Here is a 13,913-nt window from a genome sequence, read left to right on the forward strand (position 1 = left end):
GGGGTTCAGGTGCATGGGTTGTGGCATGAGTTGCTGGTCACTGGACTGCGTTGGTAAGGGTAGCACACCCAAGGAACGCGGTCTGACTTACTTCCTAGTCCCATGTACCTGTCCCTGCACTCCCGTGGGCTCTGCCGCTCCACGCCTCCACACCAAGCTCCAATCCACTGCCTTTCAGTTCCTCGGCCTCTGCAACTAGGGCTGCCACATGTGGTGTAGAAGGCTCTCCCAGGTCAGCCGCACTCCCGAATTGCTGCCTCAGTTGCCCTCATGTCCCTTCTCTAACTTTTTCAAGGAGCAGGGCTTATCTCAAGCTGCTCTCATCAGCCATTTTCCTGGAAGTCTCTTAAGATAGTTTTTGCGTAGGATGTGAGATATGGGTCTTCTTTCATTCTTTTGCATGTGGAAATCCATTTCTCCAAGCACCATTTATTGAAGAGACAGACTGTTCTATCACAGGTGAGTTGCCTTGACTGCCTTATCTAAGATTGATTGTCCGTAGATGAAAGGGTCTATATCTGAACCCTCTGTTTGATTCCACTGGTCAATATATCTATCTTTATGCAAGTACCATGCTGTTTTGACTACTGTAGCTTTATATACCTTAAAGTCACGTAGTGTGAGACCTCTTACTTCATTTTTCTTTCTCAGGATATTTTTAGCTCTTTGGGACATCCTGCCCTCCCAGATGAATTTGGTTATTGGTTTTTCTATTTTTGCAAAGTAAATTTTGGGGGCTTAACTGGTATTGCATTGAATCTATAAATCAATTTAGGTAGAATTGCCATCTTAACTATATTTAGTCTTCCAATCCATGAATATGTATTCCCTTCCATTTATTTAGGTCTTCTGTGATTTCTTTTAGCAATTTCTTGTAGTTTTCTTCGTATAGGTCTTTTGTATCCCTAGTTAAATTTATTCCTAAATATTTTATTGTTTGGTTGCAATTGTAAATGGAATTTTTTTCTAGATTTCCCCCTCAGAAAGCTCATTACTGGTATATAGAAACACTACAAATTTTTGAGTGTTGACCTTTTAACCTGCCACTTTGCCAATACTCATTTTTAGTTCTAGTAGTTTTGCTGTGGATGTTTTGGGGTTTTCAACATATGGTATCATTTCATCTGCAGACAGTGAGAGTTTTACTTCTCCCTTTCCAATTTTGATGCCTTGTATTTCTTTTTCTTGTCTAATTGCTCTGATAGAACTTCCAACACAATGTTGAATAACAGTAGTGACAGTGACATCCTTGTCTTGTTCCTGATCTTAGGGGAAAGCTTTTACTTTTTCCCCATTGAACATGATAGTAGTTGTGGGTTTTCATATATTCTCTTTATCATGTTGAGGAAGTTCCCTTTTATTCCTGTCATTTGAAGAGCTTTCAACAAGAAAGGATGTTGAATTTTGTCAAATGCCTTTTCTGCATCAATCGAGATGATCATGCGTTTTTTTCTGCTTTGATTTGTTGATATATGGGGTATTACATTAATTAGCTTTCTTATGTTGAACCATCCTTGCATACCTGGGATGAATCCTACTGGGTCATGGTATATAATTCTTTTAATGTGCTGCTGGATTCAATTTGCAAGATTTTTGTTGAAGTTTTTTGCTTCTATGTCATTAGAGAGGTCTGTAATTTTCTTTTCTTGTGTTATCTTTGTCTGGCTTTGGTAGGAAGGTGATGTCAGCTCCATAGAATGAATTAGAAAGCCTTCCTTCCTCTTCAGTTTTTTTGATGCGTTTACACAGGATTGCTATTTATTCTTTCTTGAATGTTTGGTAGAATTCACATATGAAGCCATCTGGTCCTGGACTTTTCTTTTTGGGGAGCTTCTTAATGACTGATTCAATTTCTTTACTTGTGTTTGGTTTGTTGAGGTCATCTATTTCTTCTCTAGTCAATGTTGGTTGTTTATGCCTTTCTAGGAAGCTGTGCATTTCATCTACATTATCTAGTTTATTAGCATAAGTTGTTCATAGCATCCTCTTATTACCTCCTTTATTTCTGCGGGGTCAGTGGTTATGTCTCCTCTTTCATTTCTGATTTTGTTTATTTGCATCCTCTTTCTTCTTCTTTTCGTCAATCTTGCTAAGGGTCCATCAGTTTTATTTATTTTCTCATAGAACCAACTTCTGGTTTTGTTGATTTTCTCTATTGTTTTTATGTACTCAGTTTTACTCATTTCTGCTTTAATGTTCAGTATTTCTTTCCTTTTGCTTGCTTTGGGGTTAGTTTGTTGTTCTTTTTCCAAGTGAACAGTTAATTCCTCAATTTTTTCTCTTCCTTCTTTTTTCATATAGGCATTTAGGGCAATAAATTTTCCCTCTTAGCACTGCCTTTGCTGCATCTCATACATTTTTATATGTTGTGTTTTCATTTTCATTTTTATTTGCCTTCATATTTACTGATGTCTTTTGTAATTTCTTCCTTGATCCACTGGTTGTTTAAGAGTGTGTTGTTGAGCCTCCATGTGTTTGTGCGTTTTCTGGCCCTCTACATGTTATTGATTTCCAACTTTATTCCTTTATGATCTGAGAAAGTGTTTTGTGTGATTTCAGTCTTTTTAAATTTATTGAGACTTGCTTTGTGACCCAGTATATGGTCTATCCTTCAGAATGATCCATGTGCACTTGAGAAAAAGTTGTATCCTGCTGCTGTGGGGTAATGTTCTATTAATGTCTGTTAAGTCTAGCTCATTTTTTGTGTTATTCAAATTCTCTGTTTCTTTATTGATCCTCTGTCTAGGTGTTCTGTCCATTGATGAGATTGGGGAATTGAAGTCTCCAGCTATTATGGTAGATGTGTCTATTTGTCTTTTCAGTGTTTGCCTCATGCATTTTGGAGCACTGTGGCTCAGTGCCTAAATATTTATGATTGCTATGTCTTCTTGTTGAATTGTTCCTTTTATTAATACATAGTGTCCTCTTTGTTTCTTTTAATTGTTTTACATTTGAAGTGTAATTTGTTGTATAGTAGTATAGCTACTCCTGCTCTTTCTGATTGTTGTTTGTGTGAAATATCTTTCCCCACCCTTTTGCGTTCAACTTATGTTTGTCCTTGGGTCTAAAGTGCATCTCCTGTAGATAGCATACAGATGGGTCCTGTTTTTGAATCTTTTCTGCCAGTCTGTTTCTTTTGATTGAGGAGTTTACTCCATTAACATTTAGTGTTATTCCTGTAAGGGCAGTACTTTCTTCTACCATTTTGCCATTTGAATTTTATGTCTAATTTTTATTATTATAATTTTATATGTCTAATTTATATGTCTAATTTTTCCTCTTTCTACCTTTACTGATAGTCTTCATTTGTACACTCTTCTCTACATGTCTCTCTCTCCAGTCTTTTCCTATTTGTCTGTAGTCCTTGCTTTAGTATTTCTTGGAGAGCTGGTCTCTTGGTCACAAATTCTCTGATTTTTTTTGTTGGAAAATGGTTTAATTCCCCCCTGATTTTTGAAGGATAGTTTTCCTGGATATAGAATTCTTGGTTGGCAGTTTTTCTCCTTTAGAATTTTAAATATATCATATCACTGTCTTCTCGCTGAGAAATCTACGCGTAAGTCTTATTGGCTTCCCTTGTATGTGATAGATTGCTTTTCTCTTGCTGCTTTCAAAAGTGTCTCTTTCTCTTTGACATCTAACATTCTGATTTGTACGTGTCTTGGAGTATGTCTATTTGGATCTATTCTGTTTGGGGAATGCTGCACTTCTTGGATCTGTAATTTAAGTCTTTGATAAGAGTTGGAAAATTTCCAGTGATAATTTCCTGCATTAGTCTTTCTCCTCCTTTTTCCCTTCTCTTCTCCTTCTGGGACACGCACAGCAGTTATATCCATGTGCTTCATGTTATCATTCAGTTGCCTGAGTCCCTGCTCATATTTTTCCATTCTATTCCCTTTATTTTCTTTTGCTTGTCAGATTTCAGATGTCCCATCCTCTGGTTTACTAATACTATCTTCTGCTTCTTGAAATCTAACATTGTAGGTTTCCATTGTTCTTTTTATCTCTTCTACTGTGCCTTTCATTCCCATAAGTTCTGTGATTTGTTTTTTTACACTTTTGATTTCTTCTTTTTGTTTGCCCATTGCCTTCTTTATATCCTCCCTCCATTTGTTGATTTGATTTTTGATGAGATTTCCCATGTTTGTTCAAACATCCTGAATTGTTTCAGCTGTTGTATCTCATTTGAATTGTTGGTTTGCTCCTTTGACTGGGCCATTTCTTCAGTTTTCCTAGTATGATTCTTTATTTTTTGCTGGTGTCTTGGCACTTAATTTCCTTAATTAGTTTATTCCGGAGATTATTTTCACTCTTTTACCTAGGTTTTTCTTGCTTCATGGCTTTGTTCTCTATTAGTTCTTTGACATTCAGTTTAGCGTATTCTATACCTCTAGCATAAATTTTGTTTAGCGGATCAGAATTTTTCAATTCTTGTTTTCTTGTTTCTTGCCCTGCTGGTATGGTGCCTTTTCTTTTTTTTTTTAACTTAGGAGAGTCTACTTAGGTATTATAGGTTCCAGTCACATTTTCCCAGACCATACTGAACTCCTCTCAGAAATAAAGAATTGCCTACATCAGTTTTCCCTGAGGATGAGACCCAGCAGGTTGACAGACTTTCCTATGAGGCCTCTAGACTCTGTGTTTTCCTGTCCTGCCTGGTATGTGGTGCTTATCTACCTGTGGGTCCCACCAGCATAAAGTGATGCGGCACTTCATCAGACTCTTCCTACTGGGGCGTGCTTGAGACAGAGGAGAGGTTGTATGCTGTCTTTAGTTGCTTCAGTTTTCTAGTCCCTGGGGTCTGAATTCCTTGAGGATGGGATTTCACCTGAGCTGGGCCTCACCCCTTTCCTGGGGAAGGCACAGCCTCCAGAGAATTACCTGTTTCATCTGACCAGCCTCTTTCTCTGTTAGACAAGCTTAATTCTGCCCATGCCTGGGGCAGTTGGAGCCTGAGAAGCCTTGCAGTTGTATCTAAAGAGCAGTTAAGCAGTAGAAACACAGCAAAAAGAAAAAAAGAAAAAAAAGTCCTTTTCAGAGCAGATCTCTCCGTTCCTCGGATTTGTTAATCAAGATCTTAAGTTGGTATGTTGCTCTGTGTATCTCCAAGTCCTATGTGCTCCCTCTTTTTTTTCCAGGGTCCAGGCCTTTTCAAGTATTTAGTGCTGTCTGATCCAAAACACCTCTTTTTTTTTTTTGTCAGCCCTTCCACGTCCGCACTGGGGCAAAAACTAGCAACTTTAACTTTTATTGAGGTTTAGCTGAGGTGGGGGCCTAATTTTAGTAGTCAGAATTGGTTAATTAACTCCACAATTGGTGCTTGGTTGAACTCAACCCCTTGCTGTTTGTTAGTAAATCTCTCTCCGTTCCCTTCTGGGAAACAGCCTGTGGTGGAGGGGTGCCGGCCTCTTCGTCTTAGGGGACTCATGGTTCTAATTGGGATCGCAGTTGGTCCAGCTTGTCCAGACTGGTGTATACTGTGTGTTCTGTCACTGATGTGGCCCCAGCAGTAGTTCTGTACTGTTACTAGCTGCTCTGGAGGACAAACTAAATTCCACCTCTCACTAAGCTGCTGTCTTGGAACCTCTGTCTGGTACTGGCTTTTGTATTCAGGTCTTTGGTTCATTTTGAATTAATTTTTGTATAGGATGTTATATAGGCATCCTCTTTCATTCTTTTGTCTTTGGATATCCAGTTCTCCCAACACCATATATTGAGAGATTGTTCTGTCCTAGTTGAGTGGATTTGGAAGCCTTGTCAAAAATCAGTTGACTTAGATCTGAGGGTCTGCCGCTGAACTCTCAAATTGATTCCATTGATCAGTTATGTCTGTCTGTATGCCAGCCAGTACATGCTGTTTTGACCTCTGTGGCTTTTTAATATGCAGTAAAGTCCTGAAGCATGAGTCCTCCAACTTCATTCTTCTTTGTCAAAATATTTTTATTTATTCAAGGCCCCTTATCCTTCCAAATAAAATTTGGTAACTAGCTTTTCCATTTCTGCAAAGTAGGCTACTGTAATTTTCATTGGTCTTGCAGTGAATCTGTGATCAGTTTGGGTAGAATTGACAACTTAATGACATTTAGCTTTCCAGTCTATGAACATGAGAAGTCTTTCCATTTATTTAGACCTTTGATTTCTTTTACCAATATTTTTAGTTCCCTGCATAGAGGCCCTTTACATCCTTAGTTTATTCCTTGATATTTAATTCTTTTAGTTGCTATTGTAAATGGATTTTTTTTCCGTGATTACTTTCTTAGAGAGCTTATTACTAATGTATAGAGGAACCCTGCTGATTTTTGCATGCTCATCTTGTATCCCACCAGTCTGCTGAACCTGTTTATTAGCTCAAGTAGCTTCGTTGTAGTTTTTCAATATTTTCTAAATATAGGATCATGTCATCTGCAAATAGCGAAAGTTTTACTTCTTCCTTTCCAATTTGGATGCCTTTCATTTCTTTTTCTTGCCTAAATGCTCTAGCTAGAATTTTTAGCACGATGTTGAATAACAGCGGTAACAGTGGGTATCCTTGTCTTGTTCCTGATCTAAGAGGGTAAGCTTTTAGTCTCTTGCTGTTGAGTACAGTGTTAGCTATGGATTTTTCCTATATGCCTTTTATCGTGTTTCCTTAGGTTCCTGCCTTTTGAACTGTTTATCAAGAAAGAATGCTGAATTTTGTCAAATGCCTTTTCTGTATTAATTGAGGAGATTATGTGGTTTTCCTTTTCAGTTTGTTCATGTGGTATATTACAGTAATTGATTTTCTTGCGTTGAACCACCCTTACACACCTGGTTATAGTTCTTTTAATGTTATAGTGTATAATTGGTTACAGTGTATAATTCTTTTATAGTGTATGATTCTTGGTTATAGTGTATAAGTCTTTTAGTGTGCTGTTGGATTCAATTTGCAAGTGTATTGTTGAGAATTTTTGCATCTATATTCATTTGAGAGAGATTGGTCTTTAGTCTTTTTTTCTAGTAATTTAGCAGGATTTGGTATTAGGTTGGGTTCATAGAATGAGTTAAGTAGCACTCCCTCTTCTTCAATTTTTTGGAAGCGTTTGAGCAGGATTGATGTTACTTCTGGGAATGCTTGGTAAGAATCATCTGTGAAGCCATCTGGACCTGGGCTTTTATGAGAATTTTGATGACTAATTCAATCTTTACTTGTGATTGGTTTGTTGAGGGCTTTTGTTTCTTTTTGAGGCAGTGTAGGTTGTTCCTGTGATTCTAGGAAATTGTCCATTTCCTTTAAGTTATCTAGTTTGTTGGTGTATAGTTGTTCATAGTATCCCCTTAGGATCTTTTTCATTTCTTTGTGGTCAATTCTGATTTTGTTTATTTGTATCTTCTCTTAATGCTTAATTTTTAAAAAAAGTGAAAGCCTAATAACTTTTTTTTGGATGAAAAGCTGCTTCATTTCTGTTGTCCTAAGATAGGTAGGTAGGTATGGTTGGTGGTAGATAAAACATTGGAAATTTAAACAGATTTTAATCCCTGTCCTACTGTTTTATGAACTATGTACGTGCACAAACTTAAGTGTAGTTGCTATGGTGAGCCCTTCAGGAATGCTGTCAAGATTAAATAGGTCCTAGACAAGATGAGTGTATTTTTAAATTACCTAAAGATTGACTTGTTAGGGATGAAGGGAGCTGACAGATCGTGCACGCCATCCCTCTGCTGTGTATCAAATTATATTTTATAGTCATCTCATACCATTTTCCCTTAAAAAAAAAAAAAGGTTGACCTTCTCTGGATAACATACTAAAATATTCTTGAAGTCCCTGTTTTACAGTTCTTCCCAGTGCCTAGCTAGATTTCTTCTCTTTTTAAAAAAATCGTTTTTATGTAAGAGGATGATCCGCAGGATGTTCTTCACTTTGACTCCTTGCCTGAGCCAGATTCTTGTCCCTTTTCCTCCTTCTGCCCCAGTCCTTTGTCACCCACATTGAGTTGGTAACTGAGTCTGCCTGTCCACTGCCATTCCTTCATCTTGTTGAGTCCTGTCCCATCTCTCTCTTCTCATTGGTACCGTCTTAGCCCAGGCTGATCATTTTCACATGAACAGTTATGGTACCTCCTTATTCTCTTTCAGTTTATCCTTCATACTGTTGCCTGCATGATATTCGTAAAAGACAAAACACGAGCTTATCTCTCTTCAATTTAATTTACCACAGTGTCTTCTTATAGCCATTTAACAAAGTCTGGATTCTTCTGTGTACATTCTTATTAACCCTTCCATGATTTATATTCTGCCTACCATTTTGTGCCATGTTGCCCCCTTTCTCTCCTCAAATGTTCCTGCTATACCAGATCACTTATAATCCTTGAATGAAGAATTTTTTTTTTTATATCCAGGACTTTGTGCATACCCAGAAAAAAAAAACTTTCTACTAATACGTAGTCCCTTTGAAATTTCTTCTATAAAGAAGTAGCAGATGCCTTTTCATGACTACGTACCCAACCAATGTCAAGCATGCCCTTCTTGGTGAGCTCCATTCATACTGGTGCCATGTACTTTGGTGCTCTTAATTTTTTTATGTCTCTCTCCCCTTGCTAAACCATGATGAGTTTCTGTAAGGTAGGACTTACGTCTTACTTTGTCCTAGTGCTTAATGTAGGGGATGGCCACATCCTAAGTATTCAATAACTGTTGAATGAAATTTATTTCTGTTGTATGCCCTAAACCTGAATATGGATATATATATTTTTTTTTATAAAAAGGCTGTGCTGGGTTCTTTTTCATGGCACCTCGGAGGCTGTTGGCTGCCTCAGCATGAAGTTGAACATTTCCTTCCTAGCCACTGGCTGCCAGAAGCTCATTGATGTAGACGATAAACACAAGCTACGAACCTTTTATGAGAAGCTGATGGCTATAGAAGTTGCTCCTGATTCTCTGGGCAAAGAGTAGAAGGGTTATATTGTCCAAATCGGTGGTGGAAATGACGAACAAGGTTTACCCATGAAGCAGGGTGTCTTGACCCATGGCCATGCCCACCTTTTACTAAGTAAGGGACTGTGCTGGTTTAAAAGGATGTATGTACCCAGAAAAGCCATGTTTTAATCTTAATCCCATTTTGTAAAGGCAGCTGTTTCTTCTAAATCCTATTCAGTACTGTATGCTTGAAATTGTAATTATATCATCTCCCTGGAGGTGTGATTTAATCAAGAGTGGTTGTTAAGCTGGATTAGGTGGAGGCGTGTCTCCACCCATTTGGGTGGGTCTTGATTAGTTTACTGCAATCCTATTAAAGAGGAAACAGTTTGGAGAAAGCAGGAGATTGAGAGAGAGCAGAGCAGAATGACATAGCCACGAGAAGGAGAGTCCACCAGCCAGCGATCTTTGGAGATGAAGAAGGAAAATGTCTCCCTGGGAGCTTCATGAAATAAGAAGCCAGGAGAGGAAACTAGCAGATGATGCCGTGTTCGCCATGTGCCCTTCCAGATGAGAGAGAATCCCTGACCGTGTACACCATGTGCCTTTACAGATGAAAGAGAAGCTCTGACTAGTGTTCGCCATGTGCCCTTCCACTTGGGAGAGAAACCCTGAACTTCATTGGCCTTCTTCAACCAAGATTTCTTTCCCTGGATGCCTTTGATTGGACATTTCTATAGACGTGTTTTATAATTGGAACATTTTCTTGGCCTTAGAACTGCAAACTAGCAACTTATTAAATTCCCCTTTTTAAAAGCCATTCAGTTTCTGGTATATTGCATTCTGGCAGCTAACAAGCTAGAACAGGGGCATTCCCATTATAGACCAAGAAGAACTGGAGAAAAAAAAGTGCAAATCTGTTTACGGTTGCATTATGGATGTCAATCTGAGTGTTCTCAACTTGGTTATTGTAACAAATGGAGAGAAAGTAATTCCTGGACTGACTGATAACTACTGTGTCTCATTACCTTGGGCCCAAAAGAACCAGCAGAATCTGCAAACTTTTCAGTCCCTCTAAAGAAGATGGTATCCACCAGAATATTGTGAGAAAGCCCCTGAAAAAAGAAGGTAAAAAACCCAGGACCAAAGTAAGATTCAGTGTCTTGTTACTCTACATGTCTTGCAGCATAAACATAGGTGTATTGCCCTAAAGAAACAGTGTACTAAAAAAAAATAAGGAAGAGGCTGCAGAATGTGCTCAGCTTTTGGCCAAGAGACTGAAGGATGCCAAAGAAAAATGCCAGGAACAGATTGCCAAGAGACGGAGAATGTCCTCTCTGATAGCTTCTACCTCTAAGTCTGAGTCTAGTCAAAAATAAGATTTTCTAAGAGTTACAAATAAATGAGACATTGAATTTTCTTTAAGCCTTTTCTTTGATGAAAAAGTAAATAAAGAAACCTGGTTCTTGGAATCTGTATAGGTAGGAAAGGGACTATATAGCAACAGTGGACAAATCTTGGAAGATACTTCAAATATAGACAGACCTTTGTGCTAATGGAAGAGATGATGGAGCCAGTATCATCTGCAAGTAGCACATGGTGCATAGAGGAAATGTATTGGCCTTTTCAGCAAGGCATGAAACAAAAACCCAAGGAAAAGTGACTAGGACTATAACTCTCTTATACGGTTTGAGGAATACAGATTTTCTTAGGAGCTATACAAAATTTATTACATGGAAGTGCCTTTGTGAAGATGGACATTTGTCATACATTAAAAAAAATTATAAAGCATAGTTAATGGATACCATTTTAAACAGTCTACAAAGCTTTTACAACCAGTTCAAATTTGTTGTATTAACAGAAAGCTTTTCAACTCTAGTGGATTGTTAATTTATTCATAGTCTTAATCTCTCTTTCACTCTGAAAAGAGTTGACTGTGCTTATATAAATAAACTCTTGCAATCAACCAAGGATGTACAAATTAAAAGAAAAAAAAAGGCTGTGTTAGGGTTCGCTAGAGAAACAGAACCAATGAGAGAGATATGTAAGTATGATTTTAATAAATGTGTCTCATTTAACTGTGGGAATGGAAGACTCGAAAATCCATAGGGCAGCCTGTGAAGCTGGCAGCTCTGATGAAGGGTTGGGACAAACTTTGCAGAAGAGACTTGCTGGCTGAAGAAACAGTGAAAGAGTCTCTCTTCTCCTTTAAAAGCCTTCTGATTGTAAATGTTGTTGTCAGAGACACACCTTAGTGCTGCCAGTAGCTCAGCAGGAGGGCGGAGGAAGGCACCATGAACCTGAAGAATAAAGACACACAGAAGAGTCTTTTCAGATGAGAGCAGGGAACTCATGTCTCAAAGGACAAGAGCCCTGAACGCTTGCTCAGCACCATATTTATTTTCTCAGTACAGCAGGGAGTGCACAGAAATAACTTTTTGTTTGTGTTTATTCTTTAACAGTCCATGCAGACAGAGTGCCTGTTCATTATTGGGGTAGTGATTATGGGACAAGGAGTATGTTTTTGCTCTGTCTTTACTGTGATGATAGCCAAGTGGATGTTTCTCAACTTTGACTAACTTTAGTGTTCTAAAATTAATATTCTATCATAACCCACAGGTCTCAGTGTTCTGAGTCTGCACATGTTCTGCAAAGCTATTGCTTTGACTTCTCTTATTTTTCGCTTCACTTAGTGGATCTCAGATGTAATCAGCCACAGATGCAATCAGCTGACTTATAACTTAATATACCAGCCTTCTGGTTTATCAGCCAGCCATGAAATATCCTTGCAACAAAGGTCAGGCCAGTGCTTGCCTGACCAGACAACTGGGCATAATCATTTGGCCAAGTTGACACCAGAACCTAACTATCACAGTCTACCTCTTGTCAGTTTGGCAGCTATATACATCACCTTGAAACATGCTTAATTTCCAGTTAGAACACAATAACAGACATATGTTTCACCTAACGATACTCAGCTATCCTGCATACAACTGGAAATGCACTTTATCTCTCCAGAATAGGGTGCAAGTCCTTAGGTAACATTTACTGTTAAACTTCATATCCTATTAGTTAAATACTGTAAGATGAACAAAACAACTATGTCGTATGATAAGTGGAAAACAAGATATTTGCTTATGTACAGATGGAAACATACTTAAAACAGGGAGGAAATATTCATACAATCACAGTCCTCCTTTCTGTAACTGGTCATGTGCGTGGCTGTAGTTCGTATTTATCACTACCTTCTTCTACTACTCGTTCCGTATTCCCTTTACTCTCAGCAAGCACTTCAGCTGAAGTTTCATTCTTGAAGTTTCTGGGTCATTAGTAGTCCTACCTGGATTGGGTTGTTGCAGTTTTCCATTGACTTTAATCACAGGTATGTAGTACTAAGAGATGCCCTAGGGGTCTCCTGTATTTCAGAAAAACTCTTCTTTACCTCCATTGTGTAGTTGCAGTCCTGTTTCCCCTTGATAGTCAGGATCAGTCACCCCAGGCAGAACAGTAATCCCCTGTTGTGCCTGTTTATTCAGTGGCATGAGAAGTCCAAAGTGGTCAGGTAGCAGTCTTAATTTCCAGTTCAATGAAATCATTGTGTGTCCTGAAAGGAGTACTCCTTTTGAAACTAAGCAGACCTTAAGGTTTCAGGGACAAGAAGCAACAATTTTCCTAGTGGATCACTAGGGGTGATAGTGAGTGGTGCCATTCCCATTTCTGCTTCCACAGGTCTTGGACCTGTGAATACTGACTGTGGGAGAAACAGCACCATAAAGTGGATGCTGATTCAGAGCATACACAGCCTCCTGGAGAACGTTGCCCCAGCCTTGCAGGGTATTGCCACCTAGTTGGCACTGTAATTGGGTCTTCAAAAGGCCATTCCACCACTCTATTAACCCAGCTGCCTCTGGATGATGGGGACCTTGGTAAGACCATAGGATCCTGTGAGCATGTGCCCATTCCCACACTTCATTTGCTATGAATTGGATTCCTTGGTCAGAAGCAATACTGTGTGGAATACCATGATGAAGGATAAGGCATTATGTAAGTCCACGGATGGTAGTTTTTGCAGAAGCATTGTGTGAAAGGTATGTGTCCATAGTATGTGTCTATTCCAGTTAGAACGAACTACTGCCTCTTTCATGGTGGAAGTAGTCCAGTGTAATCAATCTGCCAATTGTAGCAGGCTGATCATCTTCAGTAATGGTGCCATATTGGGGGCTGAGTGTGGGTTTCCACTGCTGGCAGAGGGGCCACTCAGTAGTGGCTGTAGCCAGGTCGGCCTTGGTGAGTGGAAGTCCATGTTGCTGAGCCCATACATAACCTCCGTCCCTACCACCATGCCCACTTTGTTCATAAGCCCATTGGGCAATGGCAGGAGTGGCTAAGAGGATGACTTGTATCCACAGGATGGGTCATGTTATCATTAAACCTTCCTCTGCTGAAGTTACCCTCTGGTGAGCATTCACATGGGATACAAATATCTTCATATTCTTTGCCCACTCAGATAGGTCTATCAACACACCTCTTCCCCAGACCTCTTTTTCACCAGTTTTCCAATTGTGCTCCTTCCAAGTTCCTGACCATCCGGCCATACCATTAGCAACCATGGGTCAGTATACAAACGCACCTCTGGCCAGTTTTCCTTCCAAGCAAAATGAACAACCAGGTGCATTGCTTGAAATTCTGCCCATTGGGAGGATTTCCCCTCACCATAGTCCTTTAAGCATTCATAATTTTGCTAAGATTAGTTTTTTAACTTCTAGTTTGAAATTATAGAGCTGTTGCAAAAATAGTAATTGGCGCCATACAGAAAATTCCGTCATACCTCCACACCCCTCAGAAACCCAGATATATCAGTTTTAACATTTAGTCACCTTTGCTGTTATATTCATTCATTATTTCACTCCATCTACCTACCTATCTCTGTATTTTTTTTAACCTTTAAGAGCAGTTTGCACACATTATATACCCTTTGAACACATACTTCCATGTACAGTTCCAGCAAACAAGGGCATTCAGTAATGTAATAAAAACT

The 13,913-nt window shown here is 39.0% G+C and overlaps 1 protein-coding gene and 1 pseudogene across 16 annotated transcripts in view; both read left to right on the forward strand.

The window, feature by feature from the left end:
* PHF20L1 (PHD finger protein 20 like 1) overlaps positions 1-13,913 on the forward strand; it is a 152,834-nt gene that overhangs the window by 128,595 nt on the left and 10,326 nt on the right. The gene's annotated exons all lie outside the window — the stretch shown is intronic.
* On the forward strand, positions 8,777-13,885 carry LOC143685757 (small ribosomal subunit protein eS6 pseudogene; annotated as a pseudogene).

Source organism: Tamandua tetradactyla, chromosome 6 (genome assembly GCF_023851605.1).
Source record: "Tamandua tetradactyla isolate mTamTet1 chromosome 6, mTamTet1.pri, whole genome shotgun sequence".
In the NCBI taxonomy this organism is placed as follows: domain Eukaryota; kingdom Metazoa; phylum Chordata; class Mammalia; order Pilosa; family Myrmecophagidae; genus Tamandua; species Tamandua tetradactyla.